Source organism: Tamandua tetradactyla, chromosome 5, assembly GCF_023851605.1.
Source record: "Tamandua tetradactyla isolate mTamTet1 chromosome 5, mTamTet1.pri, whole genome shotgun sequence".
Lineage (NCBI taxonomy): Eukaryota > Metazoa > Chordata > Mammalia > Pilosa > Myrmecophagidae > Tamandua > Tamandua tetradactyla.
In genome coordinates this window covers 30380743-30406826 of record NC_135331.1, presented here as the reverse complement: position 1 = coordinate 30406826, position 26084 = coordinate 30380743, and the positions used below count along the sequence as shown (strand labels likewise).

At 44.3% G+C, this 26084-nt stretch overlaps 1 pseudogene; it reads right to left on the bottom strand.

The window, feature by feature from the left end:
* The window catches only part of LOC143683040 (solute carrier family 5 member 4-like), a 204392-nt pseudogene that overhangs the window by 92832 nt on the left and 85476 nt on the right, over positions 1-26084 (bottom strand).

Here is a 26084-nt window from a genome sequence, read left to right as displayed (position 1 = left end):
AGGAACCGAGACAGGTCTGAGTTGGGTCCCAGGTGGGCCGAAGACGTCTTCAGGTAGGATGGCCCCCAAACCCGTGGCTCCCTCTGTCCTTGTCCCAGAGGAGCTAGAGTGTGTCTGCCAGCCGGGGAAGGAAGCAGGGGGTGCGTTTTTCCCACCACCCGTTTACCAGGCAATCCTAATACCAGGGATACCCTAATATAACTGAGCAAGCACAGTTGTATTAGGGTATCCCTTCGAAAGCCCCCATCACGTTGAGAACTTCTGCTCGGGCCAAAGAAGCAGGGCTCGGCTCAGTAAGCAAAGAGTCGACCTCGCACCTGGGGCTGAAGCATGGGGAGATGTGCGGGCACAGGCAGGCTTTGGGTTGTCCCTCCTCCCTGACCCCCACCCACCCCCGGGCCTGGAGCCCTGTGGGAAGGTCACTGTTTGCAAAGTGAGCAGTGAGAAGGCACGATCTTGATGTACAGCTTCCTCCTGGGGTGGCCAGGGAAGCCAGGTTGCTGGACTTGGAGGGGGATGTTCAAGTTGGGGACCTGAGTCTTTAGAAGAACCCCGTATGCATGAGGGCTTTGGGGCCACCTCGTGGATGCTGCTCCGCAGAGAAGCTTTCCTGAAGAAGTGCAGTGTGGTCTTGCTGGCCCAGGGATCGTCCCCAGTAGGAAACGGCTATGCCTAGTGAAAGGCAAAAGTAATTCCTGGAGAAATGGTAGAGTGAGAGTATTTCTGTCATCAGGTGATTCTTCCCCTTGGTTGCAGTGTCCACAGCACCCCACCTTGAGTGATTCAGTTAGAGCCTAGAGCCTGGTGCCCTGAATGCAGTCAGCTTGCTGTTGAGTGTGTACCTGTTGGGCTGCAGTTCTGGGTAGCATTGGGTTTGGGGCCCTTTGTGTGTCATTTACAGTGTGTCCTGGAATCTGCAGTGAGATGAGTAAGTTGCGTATTTGGTGTTGTCAAGACTTGTATTTCCTAATCCTTGATGGAGGAAAAACTCGGAGGTTGTGAAAATGGTTGTCAGGGATGGGGAGAAACACAGGAGGGTCCAGGACCTAGTCCGTGCAAAAGATAGCAGTGGTTTCTGCCAGGTACGGTCGTCGATGTGAAGAGAAATCGAGGCATGCATTGTCTCATTGACGTGATCGCTCTTTTGGTGTGCCAGGTAAGCAATCTTTGCTTCACCCAGGATTGCCAAGGGTTCCTCCTGTGTGTCCGTTTAGAAGTTGTATAAGTTTCCGATGTTACGTCGGGTCTCTGGATGACTCTTTCAGTGAAAGTGCTCCTGTGAGCCCAGGTCTAGATCGTAGCCTGGTGTCCTTGGGTTGTTCTGTTTTGGTTTGGTTTCTGTGTCATGTTTATTTTGGCCTGCAGATACCCAGTTGCTCCAGCACCACTCATTGGAGAGACCTATCATTTTCTCCTCTGGAGAGAAGGATGGCCTTTTTTATCACAGTGGTTGAAAATGAATTGTGTCTGTGTGGGTCTCCTTCCACACTCTGTTGTGCTCCGTTCCAGGGAGATTTCCATCCATGCTGACGCAACATCACACCGTCTCCATGTCTGTGGCCCGGTAACGAGTGTTTGAGTCGTCCCTCTTTATCCTGCCTTTGGAAGTTGTTTCAGCCCTTCTTAAGTGCTCTGCATTCCCATTGTGCCTCCAACAAGAAGTGGCTTGTCGGTTTCTGATGTACATTGAATGTGCAGCTCATTTTTTTTGCAGGATTGGCATCTCATCACGGTTGAGTCCTTGGAGCCGTGAGCAGAGTGTGCCTCCCCGTTGGTTCGAGCTTTCCTTCGTTTCTCCCGCCAGGGTTCTGTACTTTTAATGTCCCTACTTCTACGAGGTGAGGATAAAGAGATCTTTGATCTCATTTACCCTTATCCTTTGAGAGAAATCATAGTGTGCAGTTGGTAGAACTTTCTGTATAGAAAAACGCTTTGAAGAGGAAAGGGAGTATATCTGAAACATCGCATTGATGCGTTTTTGTAGACTGCAGTTTGCTGATTGCATGGAAACTGGAAAGGACTGTACATTCCTGATGTGGTTTTTACTTTTCCTCATGAGAGGAACTTATTTGTGGCAACTGATTTTCTGTGACTGCTTCAATCATCCACGTTTAGGTATCTTGTGAATTATGAGCAAGCTTTTCTTAGGTTCATACAGGAAGTTAAAATACACAGTTGGTCCACGCGCACGCACACAAACACGCACACTCACGTGGAACAATAGAAAAAAATGAAACAATCATTACCAAAAAAATGTCTGTCAAATGGTCTTGACCCCGCCCATTCCGGGCCTGGCCCCACCCAGGGCGACAGTGCGTTCCTTCTTCCAGGCCCCTGGTGACCGAGGTGATTGGAGCCTCTCAAGTCCGGGAGGGAGGTTGTGTGCAACCAGAGTTGAAGTTGAGGAGAAATCACATCAGGGGGAGATCTGGGTTCATCATTGGGGTGGCGGAGTGCTGAGAAGAGGGAGGACAAGGAGGTGTTGGTTTCTGTGGAAGCCTGAGAAGAATTCAAGGCCGGGAGGCTGAGAGAGAAAAGACTTTGTGGGAGGGAGGCGAACCTAAGGGCCGCGCTGCTGCGGGAGGGGAGGTAGGGAGCCGGCTTCCACTTTGGGGGCGACAGAAACAGGGCCAAGGGCGGCGAGTCGCCCGGGCATCCTGGCAGGTCGAAGGTGGGCGTCTTCTCCTGAGGATAGCAGGGAGCAGGGCTCCGGAGCCCACCCTCTCCCGTGCCTGGCCAGCTCAGCACTCCTGTCCTCATCAGCCCCATGCCCTGAATCTGCAGGAGGAAGGTGGCCATTGGGAGAATGGGCCACGGGGGTGGGTTCCCTTCTGGCACTCTCCCTCCCCACCCCAACGCTTGACCCGGTCCCCACCCCCACCCCCACCCCCCACCATATCGGTAGCTCTGAGAGCTGGTGGGGTTGGTCGTGGGGGAGAGTGGCCAGCCTGGACCCACTCCCCCCAGTCATAGTCCCATCCCTCACCCTAGGGGCAGAGTCGCTCCCTGCCCCTCCCCCACCCCCTCCCCTTACTGATCCTTTCCCCTAATCGCAGCCGGCCATGCGACCCATTTCTGGGTTCCCAGCACTGCCCTATTTGAGAGCCCCACGGTCAGGTGGGAAAGAGCCCCAGAATGAGCCAGAAACCATCTTTCCACAGACAGAGCATGCCAAGGCTGGTAGGCATCCTTCTCTCCTTTTGGGCCTGGGCGACTTGGTGAGCCGGCCGTCCTCTGTCTTTTCCCTGCAGCGGCTGTGGAGCGGGATGCCGTGGCTAAAGGATGCAGACAAAGACCAAGTAAGTTGAAAGCCCCTTTTCCTCGGTGTTGGTGTTCGTGCACAGTGTCCTCGGGCTATAGCCCGGTGCCCCTCCTGGGCTCCTGTCCCCGTTCTGTCAAATGAGGGATATTACAGCTTAGGGGTGCTGTAAAGGCAGAGAAAACCATGGGGTCCCCTCAGGTCAGCATGGGTTTCCTGCAGAGTCATTACGCGTGGCCGCTGTTCGGAGCATTTGTAGCTAAGGCGGCTGTGTGGATTGATCGATTTCACGAGCTCATTGGGCAACCAGCTCAAAAGGAAGTGGCCAGGTCCCACCTGGCTCTCTGGCTGTCTTTCCATGTGGGGGAGGTGGTAGGCCAGAAGGGAGGTGGGGGTACAGGTGAAAATTCCCCAAAGGCTTTCTTGTTCCTGGAGCGAGAGAAAGATGCATCCTGAGAAACAGAACACAAAGGCATATAGATATGGGGGGTAGATAGCGGCCCAGAATGCTTTTGGCAGGGGATTGCATGGGTTATCATTGCTTGATGAAGGGATGTAGTAAAAACACGATCCTCTGTTTGTAGAGCCCCTTGGCAACTGCACTGTGACTTGCTTGGAAATGAGCCGCTGCGATGGTAGAAGAACCATGGACAGAAGTTGTACCCGAACCGACACCCATCTGAGTTGGGCCCAGGTAGGCCGAAGACGTCTTCAGGTAGGATGGCCCCTTAACCTTTGACTCCCTCTGTCCTTTTCCTGGAGAAGCTAGAGTGCATCTGCCTACCAGGGAAGGAAGAAGCAGGTGTTTTTTTCCACTACCCCTTTACCAGGTGTAAGCACAGTTGTATTAGGGTATCCCTTCAAAAGCCCCTGTCATGTTGAGAACTTCTGCTTGGGCTGAACGTGCAGGGCTGGGCTCAATAATCAAAGAGTCGTCTTTGCACTTGGGGCCAAAGTGCATGGAGATGTGTGGGCACAGGCAAGGTGTGGGTTGTCCCTTCTCCCCTACCACCCCACTCTGGACCTGTAGCCCTGTGGGAAGGTCACTGTTTGCAAAGTGAGCAGGAGAAGGTGCAGTCTTGATGTGCAGCTTCCTCCCAGGGTGGCCAGGGAAGCCAGGTTGCTGGCCTTGGATGGGGACGTTGAAGTTGTGGAAACATCATCTGACATGAACCCATAGAAGTTTCTCATTTGGATTTCATTGCTCACTGTCACTGGTACCTTATTTATAACACTTCTTTTCTCTTTTTGGTGAGATGACATTGTTAATGTCACTGTGCCTTGGCCAGGCTCACACCTATGATTCATCTCCCGTGCTGCCAGTGAGATTTTCACCCCTGGGTGCCATGTCATTCCTTTCGGGGTACCCAGTGACTTCAGTTGCAGTGTTGGGCTCAGAGTAGGTAACACCACTCAGAGGTGGTGTTACCTACTCTGAGCCACAACAGATGTCCTCTGAATGTAACTCTGACACTCCTATATGGTGGCTAAACTTGCATGCTACAGAAACCGTCTTCACAGTAGCTTGCGCCAAAATTAAGCCTTGGTCTAGTGACTTGGGTACCCCTTAATGTTTGAGACAAATTCAGTGGTTTCCTTGATGATAAAATTTAATGGTTCCATATTTTCCCTCCCATTCCTCAGTGGACTTTACTGATAGTGTTTGATTATTTGCGTTAGGTACTCTGGTATATACCCAGATATTACATTAAGCTTCAGTGATTTCTGGGCTCCTTGTGTTTAGGTTATTTAAATCCTCTATCCAGAGAGGTTGAGTTTGTAATGTGCTACTGAGAATTTAGGTTTTTCATAAAATAGCCTTTTTTTCAGCAGTCTCATAAAGTAGGTAAAGTTCTAAAATACAGAGAATGTCTTCCTTGCCCCTCAGTCCTGAATTACTTTAATCCCAACTTGATCGGCTTTGTTCTTCTCTCCAATTACTACGTTAGACATATGTAACACAGCCTCTCAAAATCGAAAAGTTATTGTTACTACTCCAGACTAAATGTGACTGTTATAAGAGCTTACAGTCTAAGACTCAATGTTCTTATAAGTATTTTCTAAATGATTTAATGCAACATTTACTCTTTTGTTCCTGGCTCATTTTGCCTCATGGAATGTCCCACAGGTTCATTCACAGCATTGCATTCCTCACAACTTCATTCTGTAGCAGCACAATATTCGGTCGTATGTATATACCGCCTTTGCCATTTTACTTCTCAGTCAGTGTATCCTTAGGTGAAAGCTTTTTTAAAAATGTCTTTACAGGCAGGAAATTCATGAGTTATGCAGTGGTACAAGTTACATGGTGTATAATTTTAAGAATAGGTATAATTTCTTCTTAACTTTAAAAAACTGTAATTTTTAATGCTTGGTGTTCTAAGTTCATAAGACTTTGTTCTTGGAGTATTTCATTTTGAATTCTTGTCTAGTGCCGTACCAGTCTATTAGGAAGTCATAAGCTTCAGGGCCTCGGTTTGCCTTACTCTTGCATAGTATTCCATCATATGTACATGGTATATTTTGTTTATGTGCTCATCTGTTGATGGGCACTTGGGTTGTTTCCATCTTTTGGAAATTGTGAATAGTGACAGTGTGAACATCAGTGTGCAATGTTTATGTCATTGCTTTCAACTCTTTTTGGGTATATTCTGGGGATTGATATTGCCAGGTCATAGGGCAACTCAATATTTAGTATTTTGAGGAATGAGCACACTATTTTCCACAGTGGCTGTACCATTATATACTACACCAGCAGTGAATACATGTTCTAATTTGTCCACATCCTCCTCAACTTTGGTGGTTTTCTGTTTAATAGCAGCCCTTCTTATAGGTGTGAGGTGGTATTGCTGTGTCTTCTTGATTTGCATTTCTCTTACAGGTAATGAAAATGAGCGTCTCTTTATGTGCTTTTTGGCCATTTGTATTTTCTCTTTGGAAAAATGTCTGTTAATATTCTTGACCCATTTTTAATTGGGTTTTTCTTTTTGTCGTTCAGTTGTATAATTTCTACATGTAAACAGACTATCAGAGCTTTACGGAATTTGTGGTTTCCACGTATTGTCTCTGTGGTAGTTAGACTCAGTTGTGTGCTTGGCCAGGTGAGCGTACCTAGTTTTGTTGCTGCAGACATGAGCCAATGGTACGTGAACCTCATCTGTTGCTAATTATATCTGCAGTCAGTTAGGAGGCGGGCCTGCTGTAGTGAATGACGTTTGACTTAATTGGCTGGTGCTTAAATGAGAGTACACAATGTCGCACAGCCTAAGCAGCTCGGCGTTCCTCATCTCAGCACTTGCAGCTCAGCCCAGGCCTTTGGAGATGCAGAAAGAAATCACCCTGGGGAAAGTTGTTGGAACCCAGGGGCCTGGAGAGAAGACCAGCAGAGACCATCTTGTGCCTTCCACGTAAGAAAGAACCTCAGTGGAAAGTTAGCTGCCTTTCCTTTGAAGAACCAACAAAATAAATCCCCTTTTATTGAAAGCCAGTCTGTTTCTGGTGTGTTGCATTCCGGCAGCTAGCAAACTAGAACAGATTTGGTACCAGAGAATGGGGTGCTGCTGCGGTTTGCAAATATCAGATATGTTGGAACAGTTTTTTGGATGGCTAAGGGGAAGATTTTGGAGGAACCGTGAAGAGAATGATGGAGAAGTCCTGGAGTGCTTGAAGAGACTGTTTGTGTAAATGGAACCACTGCCAATCTTGACAAAGGAGGACACAAAAGGGAAGAAATTGGAATTTGCAGAGTCAGAACCATGGAAGCTCGGGTCTGAAGCCAAGAAACCTCGGCCAGGAGAGTAGACCCACTCATATACATGGAGAGGGTGAATTTACCCTGAAGGGTGAGGATGAGTCTCCCCTATCATTGCAGTAGAAGAGTTGTGCAGCCTCAGGCCTTGGAAAAGGTGTAGCATGCTACTTGGGGGACTTGTAGAGCCTGGCTGCCACCACATGGAGGGGTTGAGCATGTGCCCCAGAAATGGCAGAGAGCCCAGGGGTGGCCCTGATGCCTGGAGAGAGTGGAGCCGAGAGGTGGTCTCCTTGATGTTCCCCAAGGTTGATTTGGAAAGAGGCGGGCCACTGCATAGGCCTTCGGAAAGGGTGGGACTGCCACTTTCTAAAGCCGAAGGATGAATGACTTTCAGACTTCGAAATCCAATGGCGTTTGTCCTACAGGTTTTACATCTCTGTTTCTTCCAATTTCTCCCTATGGAAATGAAAACCTGTATCCTGTGATTGTCCCTCCTTTGCATATTGGCACGAGACGATTTGTTTTGAGATTCACAGGACTGCAGCCAGAAGAGAATTTTTTGCACCTGTTTAAGGTGATGCTTGTAGCTGCCAAGTTGACAAGGGGTGGACATCTGGTAGTTAGATTCAGTTGTCAGCTTGGCCAGGTGAGCATACCTAGTTTTGTTGCTGCAGACATGAGCCAATGGTACATGAACCTCATCTGTTGCTAATTATATCTGCAGTCGGTTAGGAAGCGGGCCTGCTGCAGTGAATGACGTTTGACTTAATTGGCTGGTGCTTAAATAAAAGATTGCAACGTAGCACAGCTAAGCAGCTCAGCATTCCTCATCTCAGCACTTGCAGCTCAGCCCAGGCCTTTGGAGATGCAGAAAGAAGTCACCCCAGGGAAAGTTGTTGGAACCCAGGGGCCTGGAGAGAAGAACAGCAGAGACCATCCTGTGCCTTCCACGTAAGAAAGAACCTCAGTGGAAAGTTAGCTGCCTTTCCTCTGAAGAACTAACAAAATAAATCCCCTTTTATTAAAAGCCAATCCGTCTCTGGTGTGTTGAGTTCCTGCAGCTAGCAAACTAGAATGGTCTCCCATTGAGTTGGCTGCCTCTTTATGTTTTTGAGAAAGTCCTTTGAGGTACAAAAGCTTTTGATTTTTTTTTTTTTGCATGGGCAGTCACTGGCAATCAAACTATGTCTCCAAATGGCAGGCGATAATTCTGCCTGCCAGACCACCGTTGCATCACCCAGAAGCTTTTGATTTTAAGGCGTTCCCATTTATCTGTGTTTTCTCTCACTGCTTGTGCTTTGGGGGTAAAGTTGAAGAAGCTACCTCCTGTTACTAGGTTCTAAAGATGTTTCACTCTGTATTCTTCTAGAAGTTTTATGGTACTGACTCTTATATTTAGGTCCTTGATCCATTTTGAATTAATTTTTTTTAGCATGTAAGGTAGTGTTCGTCATTCATTCTTTTTGAGTATTGATAAACAGTTCACCCATACCAGTTGATTGAAAAGACTATTCTGTTCCATTGCAGTGGATTTGGGGCCCTTATGGAAGAGCAATTTCCCATAGATGTGGTGTTCTGTCTCTGCAGTCTTGATGCAATTCTGCTGGTCAGTGCTTCTACCTTTGTGCCAGTACCAGGCTATTTTGACTTCTGTGCCATTATAGAAATCTCTAAAGTCAGGTCGTATTAGTATTCCCACTTCACTGTTCATTTTTTAAGTTACCTTTAGCTATTTAAGATCTCTTTCCCTTCCAAAGAATTATTTTTTAGCTTTTTTTTGTATACGTTATCTTCAAAGCAAAGAAAGAAAAAAGCAACAGTTTTCAAAGCACTCTTCAACAAGTAATTATGGGCTACATCCCAGAGTTTATCATGGGCTGTTGTTCTAGTTTGCTAGCTGCCACAATGTGATGTACCAGAAATGGAATGGCTTTTAAAAGGGGGAATTTATTAAGTTGCAGAGTTATAGTTCTAAGGTCATGAAAATATCCCAATTAAAGCAAGTCTATAAACCTATCCAAATTAAGGCACCAACAAGAGGTTACCTTCACTCAACAAATGCCGATGAGGCTCACAGTTTCTCTGTAAACTGGAAAGGCACATGGTGAACATGGCAGTGTATGCTAGCATCTTCTCTAGGCCTCTTGCTTCATTGAACTCTAAAAGTGTTTGGTTGCATGGGCTCTCATGGTTTTGTGGCTCTTTAAGGGGACTGTCTCCAAAACATTTCCCCTGAGTAACAAAATAGAATGAAGACCTACCTGGAATGGGTGGATACATATCTCTCTCTAATCAACAGTTAATATCCACAGTCGAGTGAGTCACTTCTCCATGGGAACAATCAAAAAGCTCCCAGGCAGCAATATTGAATGAGGATGAAGAGACATGGCTTTTCTGGGGTCCACCACAGATTCAAACTGGCACAGCTACCGTACCGTCATCTCATATTTTTCCTTCTAACTGCTCCAGCATTGGAGGCTAGAAGGAATAAACATTGTTTTATTGTCACAATTGACTTTAAAAAAAAATTTGTGTCTGCACAATGACATATTTATTCAAAAGGAATAAGTTTCAAAGCACAGCCACAACAATTAGAACAGATTTCAGAGGTTGGTATGGGCTACAGTTCCACAACTTTAAGGTTTTACTTCTTGCTGCTCTAAGATACTAGGTATTAAAAGAAGTGTCAGTTTACTGATTCAGCAGTCATTTTCATTCATTGAATCCTACCTTCTCTGTATAATTCCACCATCACCTTTGATCTTTCTGTCCAACTCTTCGGGGTATTTCGCCTATGACCATTCTAACTTTTTCATGTTGGAAGGGGCTGTCATTAATATGGGGTAGGGAGATGAAACAGCTTATGTTCGAGAGAGGTGGCCCCTCTAGGTTTTAGGACTTATCTGGTCCTGGAATTCATCTGGAAGTTGTAGGTTTGTGGTAAGTTATCCGAGTGCATGAAACACTTGTGAAATCTTATATATTGCCCGAGGTGTTCTTTAGGATTGGCTGGAATGGTTTTGGTTAGGGCTTCCCTTCCAAGTAAATTCATAACTAGCTGTTGCAAATATTCAAAAAGGTTGTTGGAATTTTGATTGGTATTGTATTGAATCTGTAGCTCAATTTTTGTAGAATAACTCGCTTTTCCAAGTCTTCGAATTAGGGTGTTGGAACTTTGGTATTCCATTGAATCTGTAAGTCATTTTGGGTAGAATTGACATCTTACTGATATTCAGCCTTCCTGTCCATGAGTACAGAATGTCTCCATCTATTTTGGTAATTTTTTCTTTCTTTTAGGAATGTTTTGTAATTTTCTAAGCACAAGCCCCTGACATCCCTGGTGCTTCTGGACAGAGGGAGCCTGTGGATTGGCAGACACAGCAATGGAAAGAGGACAACAAGGGTGGCACACAGGGTTATTTGGGCAGCATGTGACAGAGCCACAGAGAGTATCACTCCCTCCTCGCACAGAATCACACCAGTGTTTGCCATGGGCTGAGCGGCAGCCTCAGGGAACTCAGGTTTTAGTGAGCTAGAGAAATGACAGGCAATCACTAACGTTTTCTTATGTGGAAATGAGCACTTTGAAGGGGTTGGAAAGGGGCCACCTAATAGTGGAGCTGGAAAGGGCACAGAACAGGTGCTGTCCTCCGTCCCTCTGCTGAGGCGTCTTCCATGGGTTCTGCAACTTCCTGTGCTCTCCAGACTCTCCCAGCGAAAGGCCACCTCCCCAGACAGCACTGGTTAACATGGCTCAGGGTGATGTCGGGGCCTCCCTGTGCCAGGAGAGGCAGGACTACGTCTTGGAGTACGGGTCAGGGCTTGGACCCGGGTACTGCTCTCCACGTGGGCCAAAGAGGCATCACAAAGATGGCTGTGGCTGCCCAGGAGTAAGTGGGAGGGCAAAGTTAGTGATCAGCTGGACATTTGAGACCCTTGCAGGGAGGGCAGACAGAACGACCCCTGCACTAGTACTGACTTAGAGAACAAGTTAATTGAGTGTCTGAGGGTGTTTGAAATTCAGTAATCTGAATTTAATAAAAAGGAAGTTTCATTCTTTAACTTTGTTCATATTTAATTCCAAAGTTGAAAGTGGTATTTTATTTTAAATAACCCTGTGTTTATGTGAGTCCCATACACTGATATAATACATTCATTTCAGAAGAGAAAGATGCGTTCTTAAAATTACATTCAATTTCACTTGCTAATAGTAACCGCAACAACTTCTGTACTTTATTTTATTTATACAGGAATTTGTTTATATTTGCAGTGTTAAGCAGTGGAACACTTAGGTTTATACAACCCCTTTCAATCATGTTCACCTTCAGTGTGGTAATATTACTTACAGAACGCAGACATGAGGAAGTAGATAGAAGTGAAGACACTCCACTAGTGGGTCACAACGAATGTTTTGATGTATATTCCCTAATGTCTTGTTTTATTATGAAATGTAGAAAAAAATCTTAAATTCATAGTAAACTTTATTGGTAGATACACTTAAGTGAACTTCAAAAATATTTCTAATGGCTTTATAATTTTCTAGTAGATGAACAACGTGGTCAGATTTTTGGACTTTACGTTAAAGTGTCTCTGTAAATTAAAAATTTTGCAAATTCCAAATCAAGTTATGCAGACTTCAATGTATTATTTTTGTCATGTGCATATTTCTGGAAGTGGTTATAAATATATCCTTTCCTGTACAAGGTCTTTGCTTGTCATCTATTCTCTCTAAATTGTGTGTGTGCTGGGCTAGTTGGTTTATTTGTTCATCTCCTCACTTGATTGTAAATTTAGAAGAAAAAGCCCTGTGTTTTTTCATCTTGGTATTTCCATTGTGCAGCATGTTGCTCAGAATACAGTAGGCATGCAGTACAAGTTTGTGGAGTATTTATTATGATTCCAGAAAGTAACAAGACTGATTTTCACATGGAGATTTGTACTTTTCTGTTTCAGAACTTTTTTCATCTTACCTCACCCGTAGGACATAAGCAATTGGAAAATGTAAGAGTCTTGATTAAGGCACTACTGCTTTTTCCTAAATTTTCCTTGATATATACTTGCTTTCTTTGGAGTAGTGTATGGTGGGTGTCATATATCATTCTTTTTCCCTGTGAGTATCCCATCATTGCAGCACCATTTGTTCAGTTTTTTTTGTGAGGGCGTGAGGGAGTGCTCAGCTGGGAATCAAACTCAGGACTCCTGCATGGCAGGCAAAAATTATAACACTTAACTACTATTACATCCCCATAGTTGTTTTTTTCTTTTGATATGCTGATTGGTAGGGATCATATTTCATTCTTTTTCCATGTGATTATCCTGTTATTCCCTTAATATTTGTTGAATTTTTTTTCAATAAAACGTTCAACAAATATAGAATGGGGTGGGAGGTTTCTCTCTGGGAATTGAACTGGGGTCTCCTGCGTATCAGGTGAGAATTCTCCCACTGAATAATCATCATCACCCATAGTTGCATTTTGATACCAACAAGAGGGAACATAATTTTAGTTGCAGGCAAAGAAAATTACAGCGAACTGCTTTATAATGTGGTTTGTTGTGTCTTTGTCAGTTTTATCTGTCTTCACTGCTGTCTCCTATTCTGTTTCTTCTCCTCCTCCTTTTTGTCCAGAATTTAGTATCAGGCCCAAGGTTTGAGACAAGGCTTTTCCACCTTCAGATTGAAGTTATTTTGCTTTAGGGGCTTTGAGGCTGGGACAGAAGAGGTATTAAATCCTTACTTTTCCATGTAAAATACCCTTCTCTTGTCAAGCCCACCAATAAGCCTCTCTATCCAAGGACTGTTTTGAATTTCCCAGGAAGAGTATATATCTGCATACATGTTGTGTGTATCTGTACAAAATGTTTATGTAGAAAGATTTATATATCTGTAAATATATATGGATTCTATATGTATCTGTATATATATATATATGTTTTGTGCATGCATGCATATGTAATATGTGTGTCTGTGTGTGTTTGCTTGTTTTCCTATGCTATATGTGTGTTTGTGTATATATGTATCTTTGCTCCCCAAACAGCTGCCTGATTAACTTACCTAAGACGATAGAATAGAAGTGTTCAATATAATAGTGTTATTGTCTCCCTGAAACCTGGGCTCCACTAGGTTGTCTCTAATTTTTCTCTGCAAAGAAATGTGTATAATTGTATGTACATTGATAGTGGGATTTATCCATTCATACTGAACCTTGTACCAAATTCTTGCTAGGAATGCATAGATTGGAAAAAGATATGGAAGATAAGGAACTCAGTCTAGTGGGGGATAAATAGAAGTAATAACAAATTGTAATCATAGAGACATGTGAGTATTAAAATTGAGGTGGGCCCTAAAGGAATATTATAAACATGGTAAAAGTGCAATGAATTCTACATGTGACCTGGGATATTGGGGTTGATGTGTGGGGTTTGGGTGAGATGTGAAATGGTTGGAGTTTTAAAAAGGAAGTGATGAATTAAGATAAATGAGGCAGAAAAAGCAGAGGGGATGGTACTTTAAATGGTTGTATTATGCAAAGATATGGGTAAAGTGAAGAAGTATGTATTTAGAGATTGTTGGAGGACAAGATGCCAGTGAAGTATTTGCAGGTTATACAGCTGGAATGGTAGATCAGCATCAGGGGGTAAAATTGCTTAAAAGGTGCTGAGGATTCCTATCCTTGGCCCTTGAAATTACTGACCAGCTTAGGCTGCTGCAGTCTGCCTCTACCAGCCAGGCACAGGGAGCTCAGCCTGTCACCGTGGGATGAGATTTTATTGGATAAAATAGGGGGTGTTAATGTACCATTACAGGGGTTGTTAGAATGAACAGCATCAGATGGAGCAGCCTAGGTCCTTCACAGGCAGTAAAGAGAATGAGCCTCTGCAGTCCCACTCATATATGCCCCAATCCCCTGCTGCACCCTTTTGGTCTTCTGGCACCTCAATCCCCCAGGCACCAGATCCAGCAGCTGATGTACAGGAGCTTTGCAGTAGAGCCAAAGGTGAACATCACGCTCCAGAACTTTGGTTCCATGGTTACAGGATACCAGCAGGTGATGCTGGCCTTTGTTCTTGCTCCCCAGTCCAACATCTACAGCCTTTCTCTTCAGTGTTCACCAGAGCTGCTTTGAGGCCCGGTCATCTTCCTACATTCTAGTGTCTTCTCTACCCACACAGCAAGTCCAGAAGGAAAGTTCCATGCAGCCATGCCCTGAATAAAATGCTAGCAGCTGTGTCTGGCCCCCGACTAGGCTTTGGTGGTACAAGTCCTATCTGAAAGTTTGTGGATCCCACTGTGGTTGTGAAGCAGAATAGCTTGAGTGCATCCATAGCAGGCACTTTGTGTTTTAGGAGTGATCCGGAATTGCCCAGTTCATTCTGTGGGTGCAGATTTACCTCTAGCGTGCAGGAACTCCACTTTGATTCAGAGAAAGGGGGCTCTCTGAGTCCTGTATGCCAGCGGAAGGGACCATCCACACCCTGGAATCACAGAGCCCTGCTTTGGGTAGTGAGAGCATGCCGCTTCTGGTCAGCCACAGCTGTATCAACACTACAAGCTTGCCCCCTGTTCCCCAGTGATCATTAGCATCATGGAGCCCAGACTGCGAAGATGTGGGCCCTAGCCCCAGTTTTCCCCTGAACCCATGCCCTGCACACACTGCCCAGCAGAGTGTACTGCACCAGAGGCTGGTGCTCACCCCCAGGCCTAGGCTCAGCTACTTGGTGGAGAGATAGTAAAAATTGCTCAGTTGGCTTCATAGCAGGGACACAGAACTGAGTTTCTCATCCAGAGACACCTGTGAAGTTGGTATTTCATGGGAAAATATTCTCCTTGTCGCATTACACATTGAAAAAGCTCACTGCAAACCAACTTTTGTAGTTCTCAGACACTGTCTTTCAGATCATGTCCACCCCGGGATATCTGTACCTCTGAACATCTGGCTGTATGGTGATTGAGACTCGGTTCCAGGCAGGGGCCAACCACAGCACTCTTGGGATGCAAGACCCTGGCGGGTCCCCTGAGATCTTCACGTATGACCACACCAACTGTTGGCTGTAGGAGACCCCAGTACAGCCTCCAAACTGGGCTCTCCCATGAAGGAAACCTTGAAGGAGGAGAAAGACTCTTGAAGTTGCAGTGAGATCTGATCTGTGGTGACCAGGGCTTAAGTTTATTTGGGTTTTTTTCCCCTGCTTGGACAAAGTAGAGGAAGACCTGGATACTTGGACAGACATGATGGAAAGTGGACAACCCCATTGGACTTCACCCTCAAAAAATAAGAGTGGTGTGATTCTGAGATTCTCTGTGTAAGGAATGCCTCGAAGATATCATTGATTTTCTCATAGAACCAACTTCTGGTCTTATTGATTTTCTCTATTTTTTCATGTTTTCAATTTCATTTATTTCTGCTCTAATCTTTGTTATTTCTTTCCTTTTGCTTGCTTTGGGATTAGTTTGCTGTTCTTTCTCCAGTTCTTCCAAGTGGACAGTTAATTCCTGCATTTTTGCCTTTTCTTCTTTTCTGATAAAGGCATTTAGGGCAATAAATTTCCCTCTTAGCACTGCCTTTGCTGCGTCCCATAAGTTTTGATATGTTGTGTCTTCATTTTCATTTGCCTCTAGGTATTTACTAATTTCTCTTGCAATTTCTTCTTTGACCCACTTGTTGTTTAAGAGTGTGTTGTTGAGCCTCCATGTATTTATGAATTTTCTGGCACTCCGCCTATTATTGATTTCCAACTTCATTCCTTTATGATCCGAGAAAGTGTTGTGTATGATTTCAATATTTTTAAATTTGTTAAGACTTGCTTTGTGACCCAGCATATGGTCTATCTTTGAGAATGATCCATGAGCACTTGAAAAAAAGGTGTATCCTGCTGTTGTGGGATGTAATGTCCTATAAATGTCTGTTAAGTCAAGCTCATTTATAGTAATATTCAGGTTCTCTATTTCTTTATTGATCCTCTGTGTAGATGTTCTGTCCATTGATGAGAGTGGTGAATTGAAGTCTCCAACTATTATGGTATATGTGTCTATTTCCCTTTTCAGTGTTTGCAGTGTATTCCTCACGTATTTTGGGGCATTCTGGTTCGGTGCGTAAATATTTATGATTGTTATGTCTTCTTGCTTAATTGTTCCTTTTAATAGTATATAGTGTCCTTCTTTGTCTCTTTTAACTGTTTTACATTTGAAGTCTAACTTGTTGGATATTAGTATAGCCACTCCTGCTCTTTTCTGGTTGTTATTTGCATGAAATATCTTTTCCCAACCTTTCACTTTCAACCTATATTTATCTTTGGGTCTAAGATGTGTTTCCTGTAGACAGCATATAGAAGGATCCTGTTTTTTAATCCATTCTGCCAGTCTATGTCTTTTAATTGGGGAATTCAGTCCATTGACATTTAGAGTTATTACTGTTTGGATAATATTTTCCTCTACCATTTTGCCTTTTGTATTATATATATCATATCTGACTTTCCTTCTTTCTACACTTTTCTCCATGTCTCTCTCTTCTGTCTTTTCAGTTCTGACTCTAGTGCTTCCTTTAGTATTTCTTGCAGAGCTGGTCTCTTGGTCACAAATTCTCTTAGTGACTTTTTGTCTGAGAATGTTTTAATTTCTCCCTCATTTTTGAAGGACAATTTTGCTGGATATAGGAGTCTTGGCTGGCAGTTTTTCTCTTTTAGTAACTTAAATATATCATCCCACTGTCTTCTAGCTTCCATGGTTTCTGCTGAGAAATCTACACATAGTCTTATTGGGTTTCCCTTGTATGTGACGGATTGTTTTTCTCTTGCTGCTTTCAAGATCCTCTCTTTCTCTTTGACCTCTGACATTCTAACTAGTAAGTGTCTTGGAGAACGCCTATTTGTGTCTAATCTCTTTGGGGTGCGCTGCACTTCTTGGATCTGTAATTTTAGGTCTTTCATAAGAGTTGGGAAATTTTCAGTGATAATTTCTTCCATTAGTTTTTCTCCTCCTTTTCCCTTCTCTTCTCCTTCTGGGATACCCACTACACGTATATTTGTACGGTTCACATTGTCCATGAGTTCCCTGATACCTTGTTCAAATTTTTCCATTCTTTTCCCTATAGTTTCTGTTTCTTTTTGGAATTCAGATGTTTCATCCTCCAAATCACTAATTCTATCTTCTGTTTCTTTAAATCTGTCGTTGTAGGTATCCATTGTTTTTTCCATCTTTTCTACTTTATCTTTCACTTCCATAAGTTCTGTGATTTGTTTTTTAGTTTTTCTATTTCTTCTTTATGTTCAGCCCATGTCTTCTTCATGTCCTCCCTCAATTTATCGATTTCGTTTTTGAAGAGGTTTTCCATTTCTGTTCGTATATTCAGCATTAGTTGTTTCAGCTCCTGTATCTCATTTGAACTATTGGTTTCTTCGTTTGACTGGGCCATATGTTCAATTTTCTGAGCGTGATCCGTTATCTTCTGCTGGCGTCTGGGCATTTAGTCAGATTTCCCTGGGTGTTCGACCCCACAGGTTGAAAGATTTTTCTGTGCAATCTCTGGGTTCTGTTTTTCTTATCCTGCCCAGTAGGTGGCGCTCGTGGCACACGTTTGTCTACGGGTTCCACCAGTGAAAGTTGCTGTGGGTCCTTTAACTCTGGAAAATTCTCGCCGTAGGGGAGGTTCGGCAGCCGAAGCGTCTTGGAAGAATGCCAGCCGGCCTGGGGTTCCGAATGCGGGGAGGGTCGCCGGCCGCCGCAGCACGGGAGAGCGTCCAGCCGAATTAGCTAGTCGGCCCGGGACACCAAGTGTGGCGGGAGGGCGCCAGCTGTCGCAGCCCGGGAGAGTGCACTATTCCCAGCCGACGGGGGAGTCACGTGTTTGGAAGGGATCCCCCGGTCACTGTTCTCCGCAGTCTGGGAATTTCCGACCCAACTATCTCAGTTGTTCCGGGGGGCCTCGTGTGGTGGGGGCACCAGCCGCCGCGGCCTAAGGGAACCGCCTGTCCAATTCTACCAGCTGGCCTGGGAAGGTGGAAGGGAGGGACTCCGGTCGCTTGCCGTCCCACCCAGGAAAGCCCGTGCCCCTTGGTGATCTCACCGGAGCTGGTTCTCCCAGATAGTCAGCCGTTCCAGGATGGGGTACGCCGTCCCTTTGCTCTCCCTCGTGGCTCCGGGAGCTGCTCTGTATTATCTCCACTCCCCCAGTAGCTGTTCTGGAGGAGGAAAGGTGAGGGCGGCAAGGCTGTAGAGGCTGGTGGTGGAGGAGCCGGTGAAGGCGGGGGAAGAGGGCACCGTGGTGGTTGGAGAGCGGCCGGAGCAGGAGGGGGAGGAGGGGGGAGAAGGAGGGCGGGCGGGTCGGCTGCTGCGGGGCGTGGGCGCCGCGCGGCGGGCCGGCGGAGAAAGAGAGGGGAGAAGGAGGGCGGGCGGGTCGGCTGCTGCGGGGCGTGGGTGCCGTGCGGCGGGCTGGTGGAGAAAGCCGAAGATATCATTGATAGGTGGCACGTGTGATTCCAGAAGTGATGACAATACCTCTGTCCTTCTCGGTGACCAGACAAATCCCCTTGTAGACAAGCACAGGATGGTGATATTCAGCATGGCCTGAGGGAGAACTTGGCTCTATTTTCTGCAGTTGACGCAGATGACAGTGTTGTAATCCTTGCAAGTTTCCTGAACTGAGGTTGGCATAGTTTGATTCAGGACAGCTACTAGCTTCTGCTATCTTGCTTCATTAGTTGAAATCTGAAGGACATCAAATGCTCATTTTATCACAGATGGTTCTTCTTTTAGACATTTTAGAACTATTCTTGAAGTTCTAATATCACACGTGTATAAGAATTTATGAAGATTCCCACAGAGAACTGTGGCAGGAACTAATGAATTCTTTCAAGAAAGACAGGTTTTCTGTCCCCTCCTTTACACCTGTCTTTGATGTACAGTTGTAAACCTTAGGGATGGACATGATTGTGTTCTTTGAGAATGACCTGAATCTGATGACAGCTGCTAAGGCCAAAGCATGGTGCACAGGTTTGGAAGATACCGTAATGTCCACATTATCATAAATGCCATCTCCATTGGATAAATATTTTGAAGAATGGCACGTATGTCTTGATGCAAGAAGTCATTGCCCAAGAAGTAGACTATGCCATGCTTTTCCTGATAGAGCAAACCATCCAAGTTCTCTGAGGTTTATTTTCCTACTCATGGTGCTGACTTCTCAGTGAGAGCAGTAGAGTGTGTTGTCCTTCCTTAGAAAAGTTCTGTAAAATCCATTCTACTCAAAATCGTAAGAAGTTTCATAGAGGCTCTCAGAAGTATTGAATATATTGTTGATGATGCACAAGTCTGCACAGTGTATCCAATATCTGATTGAAGCGCAGATATCATATCATACTTAGACAAGTAACAACATAGAGTTCTCACAGTTAGAGGAATTAGCCTACTTTATAGAACAGCTTATACCAATTGAAACCTATGTTTTGAATTACCTGGAATCATTATACTTCTAATGAGCAAGATAGAGAAACACTAAAGCTGGGTTCATGACTTTAATGAAGGAATGTGGTTCCTTGAATTCAGTGGTTTATGATGATGGGAGGCCCATGCACTGGCAGAAAAGGAAGGGCTCCTCATGTCTGCCGGACATTACCCCTACCACATGGAGTACATCTGTACCTATGCACATAGACAGGATTTGTGCCTCCCTGGGCCTCATCCATTCACTCACAAGAAGAAAATGACACCTTTTTGACTCAGTCATTTGTCTCATAGAGAAGACCCCTCTTATTCCCAAATCTAAATAGCCTCCCATGTATGTGCAGAAAGAGTATAAGCAGCATGAGGCAGACTCCTCAGCTACAGATTGGAAAAAGAAGTTACATCTGTGGAGGCAGTCAGGCTTCCTCAATCACTGTTTGACTGAGCCACTGTAGGCATGTTAAAATTGCAAAAATAAGGAAAGGAGCAGAATAAGACTGTTCTGTTGAAGCAGCAAACACAGTTTGTCTAATCTTGGCCAACTTTTGCCAAACCAACAGACAAGTCTGATCAAGATACCCTGAGAGACTCATCAGTGAAGACTGAATACTGCTGCAGGCTGTAAGAGAGCTACTGGAGATTCCTCTAAGTCTGACAATTGTGTCTCCTGCAGATGTACCTAATTGGGACCTCATGAATAATTTTGTTAACATCTATAGCCAAAAATACTGCTTTTCCAAACAGCATGGGTATTGCTGTGGAAACATCAATATTCACAAGGAATTAAGAAAGAATAAAAATATTCATCCTCTTCATACCAGTCAGATCTGTTCCCAGAATGAGGATGCCACTCACACCCAGCTGTACACGTATGACATTGAGCTAATGAAAGTGATTGGCAGAAAAAGAATCTCACTAGTGAAACCTCTGCTTGGTGTGATTCCCTTTCAGAGAAATCCCAAGCATGACAGCAGATTTTCAGATCTGCAGAAAGTGGAATCAACTGTGTCAAACCACTGCCTCCTAATCAGATTGTGTCTCTTTGTGCAGAACAAATCATGAAGGGGAAAAGGGCATTGGCTCATCAGCAGAAACTCCAGTAGACTTCGGTGGCACTGCCTCCCTAGCAGCAGCGTCAAGAGCCACCACAATAGCTGCCGCCACAATAGCACGTTGCTGGGCTTAATGCCTCTTACTGAGGTCCAGGCCCAGCCTGTGCCCCAGCCTGAGATGCAACCCCAGGGTCAGGCCCAAATTGACCAGCCTTAGCTGAAGTTGAGGCCTGCAATAACTACAATGATCAGTGCTGGCAGGAGCCATTGGCTTTCAATTCATCGGCTTTCAGTTCATTAAGAAGTATCTTACTTTGCCAGTGGTACCTGAAGCTTTAACCACATCCAGAGGCTCTCCTTCTGCCAATGCAATTGGTCCCAAGCCACCACTATGTCCATTTTCTGTGTCCATGATAAGGACTGTTGGTTTCAGGTGGCCACTTCTGTGACAGCCTCAGCAGTGGTCATCACCAACCTGGTAAAATCATTGGAAGCCCAACGCAGTGTTTGGTGAAGCAAGTATCCCAAACCTCAGGGATTCAGCTTCCTGGAAAAAGCAGTCACATCTGCTCATTTGTAGCTTGTCAAGCAGCAGCAGTGGTGGCAACAACAGCAGCAGCAGCAGTAGCAGCAGCAAAGCTCTCTGTTGCAGGATTGGAAGATGCAGGTCCAAGCTCAGACTCCAGCACAGATCAGAGGTGTCAGTAAGCTTCTCCTGAACATGGTATCAACATGCAGAAGCAGAAACTGCAGTGCCCCACAACTCCCAGTGACACAGGCTTAGCTGGAACCCCTTCACCTAAAGCCCCAAGTACAGGTGCACTTCCCCATCCTCCATGACAACTGAGCCCCCAGCTTCCCTCAAGGGCCTCAGACCTGGAGCCTTGGTCACATATGCCACAATTGACAACTTCCCGGTCCAGGTCACCTGGACCTCCAACTTTAGCTTCAGGTGCCAGGGTAAACAAACTCAGATGCCCCAGTGTGTTCAGGTGGCACTGGTGAAGTTACCCATGGTGTCTGTCTCTGCAGCCATATTCTCCTCAAAGGGCACCTTCACAGCATGAGGACAGCCAGCTGAAGGCCTTGACTTGCTGAGAAGGTCTGAAGAAGTCTTCTCATCCCCCTCTGCCTTGCAGCAACAATGAACACAAACCAAATGTTACGCTGGTTCAGCTGGGGCCTCGTTGATGTTTGCAAGATAAATATTGGATATATGACCCCTACTGGAACTGTTTGCCCCTGCTCTGGCTGTCACATTTTCTTCGAATGGTTCAAAAATGACTTCAGTCTCCACTTGGGGCTAGATCTCTCCTCAGTGTCTTGGACCATGATGTACTGGTTGGGAGTGAATCCATCGATGCCATTGGGTTGATCTTCTAACCAGTCATTGGAAGCCCATTGGTAAATCAACAGAAATGACTCCTTCTTTAAAGACAGCTCTTTGGCTCTGGTCAGCATAGTCAAAGTAGGCAATGGCCTTGATGGGCTAAAACTCATCATCACTCATGGGGTGCTCTCTGGTCACATTCTGGGTGGCATCTTCAGCCTTGGTAGTCTCTCCATGAAGGCTGTGATGTTAATCCTCCATGCTTCCTTCTCTTCTCTAGGTGGGGTGCCCCTGTTCGTGAGGTTTAAGAAAATGGTCTCATGTGGATGATGATAGTGCCGGGAAAATCTCAGAGAAGTTTGTCCCTCCAGAATTCAAAATTTATCTGGCTTAGGAATCCTCTGGAAATTATAGGTTCTAGGAAAGCAAAATCAGTGCATGAAAACTTTTTAGTCTCAGTTGGAACCCTAGGTATTTTTATGAGTTAAGAGGACTGATGTTGGTTAGGGTTTAGCTTACCATGGCAATTAGCACTATTTAAATGAATCTTGCGTAAGAGTAACCACCAGAGTAGCCTCCTGACTCTACTTGATCTCTCTTAGCCACTGGCGCCTTATTTTCTTCAGTTCTTTTGTCCTTTTTGTCAGAAAAGTATTCTCAATCCCATTGTTCCTGTGCCAGTTTCCTCCTAAGGAGTCATGCCCCATGTTGACAGGGAGACTCTCACTCATGAGTGTCACTTTCTAAATTGGAGAAGATGGTAGTGATCCTCTTTGTACAGTTGGGCTAGAGAGAGAGGAAGGCCACATCTGAGCAATGTAAAAGGTTTCCTGGAAGAAATTTTTCAGATTGTTATATGTGGTCTTTGCTTCTCCACTACATAAGTAAATTTGAGGGTCTACAAGTGTAGTTCGGTGGTAGAATTCTCGTCTGCCTTTTGGGTGGTGTGGGTTCAATTCCTGATCCATGCACTTCCCAAAAACCGAATAAGCAAGCCAAAGAAGAAACAGTAAAAACAAAAGCAAAGCAAGAAATTGAGCAAGTGGTACTGCAATAATGGGATATTCATGTGGAAAAATAATGAAATGTGACCCTGTCATTAAAGAAAAAATTTGTCGCGTTGCCATGGGGGGGTGCTCCAGAAAAAATAAGTTTGTTACAGGGCAAGCTTCAAGATCAAGGTTTGTACTCTCTCCTGCCAAGCTGGAGACCCTGGTTCGATTCCCGGAGCCTGCCCATACAAAAAAGGAAAAAAATCAAGATTTGAGCACATTTTTTTGAGGCTTCCAAATGCTTGAGACAGTACTTGAGATTTACCAGATGGGAAAGTTAAATATTTTATTTTTCCCTTCAGGTCTTCAAGGGACTCCTACAATACTTTATTTTTTCCATCATTTCTGTTGTTCTTGTTGTGAAATATAACAAATATACAAAAAAAAATCAAAAAACCAAATTCCCAAATACATTTTAACAAGCTGTTACAGAACAGATTTTAAAGATTGTTATGGGTTACGATTGCACGACTTTTTGTTTTTTTTTTTTTTCCTTCTAGCTGCTCCAAGAGACTGGAGACCAACAAAATATCAGTATAATGATTCCACAGTGATACCTATTTGTTAAATCCTGTCTTCCATGTTATATACTCTATGAAGGATTTACTTTTTTTTTCACTTTTTTATCATCACAATCAACTTTTTTTCCAAACAATAACATACAGACAAAAATATAAATTTCTGTGCACAACACCACAGTTAGTTGTAGTACATATTTCAGACTTTGACATGGATTGCCATTTCACAGTTTTTGGTTTTTGCTTGTAGCTGTTCTAAAATACTTGAGACTGAAAGAGATATCAGTTTACTGACTCAGCATTCATATTCATTTATTAAGTCCAATCTTCTATATACAATTCCACCATCACCTTTGAATTTTCCATACCTTTCATTGGGATTGTTGGGGCTATGGCAATTCTAAAGTTGATATTGGTATGGTCTGTCACTAATATGGGATAGGGAGATGGAACTATCTGAAATTCTGGAGAGGCTAGACTAGGTGTCAGGACTTATCTGGACCAGGGACCCATTTGGAGGTTGTAGGTTTCTGGAAAGTAATTCTAGTGCCTGGAACAATTGTGGAATCTTATAAATTGCCCTAGGTGTTCTTTAAGATTGCCTGGAATGGTCTTGGTTGGGGGTTGGTAGGTTATGACAGGTAGCAAGGTCTTCCTGAAGCTTGCACACGAACAATCTCTCGAGTAGCCTTGGATTCCATTCGAACTCTGTCTGCCATGGATACTTTATTCATTACACTTCTTTTCCCCCAATTGGTCCGGATATAATTGTTGATCCCTGGTGCTAGGTGTGGATTCATCCCTGGGAGTCCTCTCCCACATTGCCAGGGAGACTTTCAACCCTGGATGTCATGTCCCACATAAGGGGGAGGACAATGATTTTACTTGCAGAGTTGGGGTACAGAGACTGAGGCCACATCTGAGCAACAACAGAGGTCCTCCAGAAGTAATTCTTAGGCATGTCTATAGGTAGTCTAGGCTTCTATGCTACCTACATGAGCTTTACAAGAATAAGCCTCCTGATCGAGGGCGTGGCCTATTGATTTAGGTGTCCCTAAAGTTTTACACAGTGTCAGGGGATTCCCTGATGGTCAGGTTTATTAGTCCCATAGTCTTTCTCCCCTCCCTCAGGGGTCTTTGCCTTCCTTTTTGATTATTTGGTTAATATACTCCAGAATGTTTCCCGGCATTACAATCCTCTATACAGGATGAAAGGACCTCTTTCACATTCGGTGCTCTATGTGTTTCAGATGTTCAAATGAGCCATACAGATAGGTTGAATTAGATCAGACACTTCAGAAAATTTCAGTTCCAGATCAAATAAAACTTTCTTCCATTTCTCTCAAAGAGTTATGTGTGGTTCTAAAATAGAGACACTTTCTTTCGTACCCCTGTGTTCTGGATTACTTTAATCCCAAACTGTTTGGCTTGATTCTTATCTCTAAATATCAGATTATATCTATAAAACAGCCTCTCAAAATCCAGAAATAATAATCACTACTCTTGACTTAATGCATCTGCTCTCAAAGCTTACACTCTGGGCCCCTACTTTCTGAGAAGCATTTTCTGAAGGTGGCCATACCCTTGTTGTTTTCTTGTTTCTGGCTTATTTGGCTTTACCAAATGTCCCACATGTACATTCACACCGTTGCATGCCTCATGACACTGTTCCTTCTTGTAGCAGCACAGACTTTGTTCATAAGTATACACCGTCGTTCGCCATTCTACTTCTGTGTTACTGCATCCTTCAGCCACCTGCATTTATCGGGCATGTAGAAGGCACAAAGTCCACAGTCCATCAGCATTCTCAATTTTAGATAACTTCGTTGTTCCCAAGAGACAGAAAACCAATAAACACACCCTCACCAAATAGGAGATCTAAACCTCCTCTTAACTCTTGTCTGTCACCCCGTTGTTTACTTCTGCTGTTGCTGTGATAGTGCTGATGGTTTCCTTTTCAACATAGCTCATAGCACACAATAACAGTTTTCCTGCTGTACCTTGGACTTAAACACTCTTTATACAAGAATCACATCTTTGAAGTAATTCTTATAAGAACTCATTCATACTGCTAGTGTGAGTCAGTTGGACACGTCTTGTTCATCTTCAACATGATAATATTTCTTCTAGGCCCACTAGAGAATCACCTTCACTCCTGTCTATTTCATTACATTGGAGTTCAACCTCAGTAGCTAATGGTTCACCCATCTCTAGCTTCTATGTATCTCTAAGTCCTCTGTATTCTGAATTATATGTCTTTGATTATACCTTTATGATGCTGGTCATAAAGTAGAATCATACATTGTCTTTCCTTTTGTGTCTGGCTCGTTTTGCTCAGCATTGCGTCCTCAAGGCTCGTCCACCTTATCATGTGCTTCAGAAAGTCACTTTGTCTTAACAGCTGCATAATATTCTGTTGTATGTATATACCCCTTGTCTGTTGATGGGCGTTTGGTTTGTTTCCATCTTTTGGCAATTGTAAATAATGCTGCTATGAACATCAGTGTGCAGTTGTCTGTTTATGTGGTTGCTTTCAACTCTTCTGGGTGTATACCAAGTAGTGCTATTGCTGGGTCATAGGGCAGCTCGATATTTAGTTCCTAAGAAACCACCAGTCTTTTTACCAAGTATGGGGCCTTGTGCTTGGAGTGATGATAAATATTTATTGACCAGGCAGGGGATGACT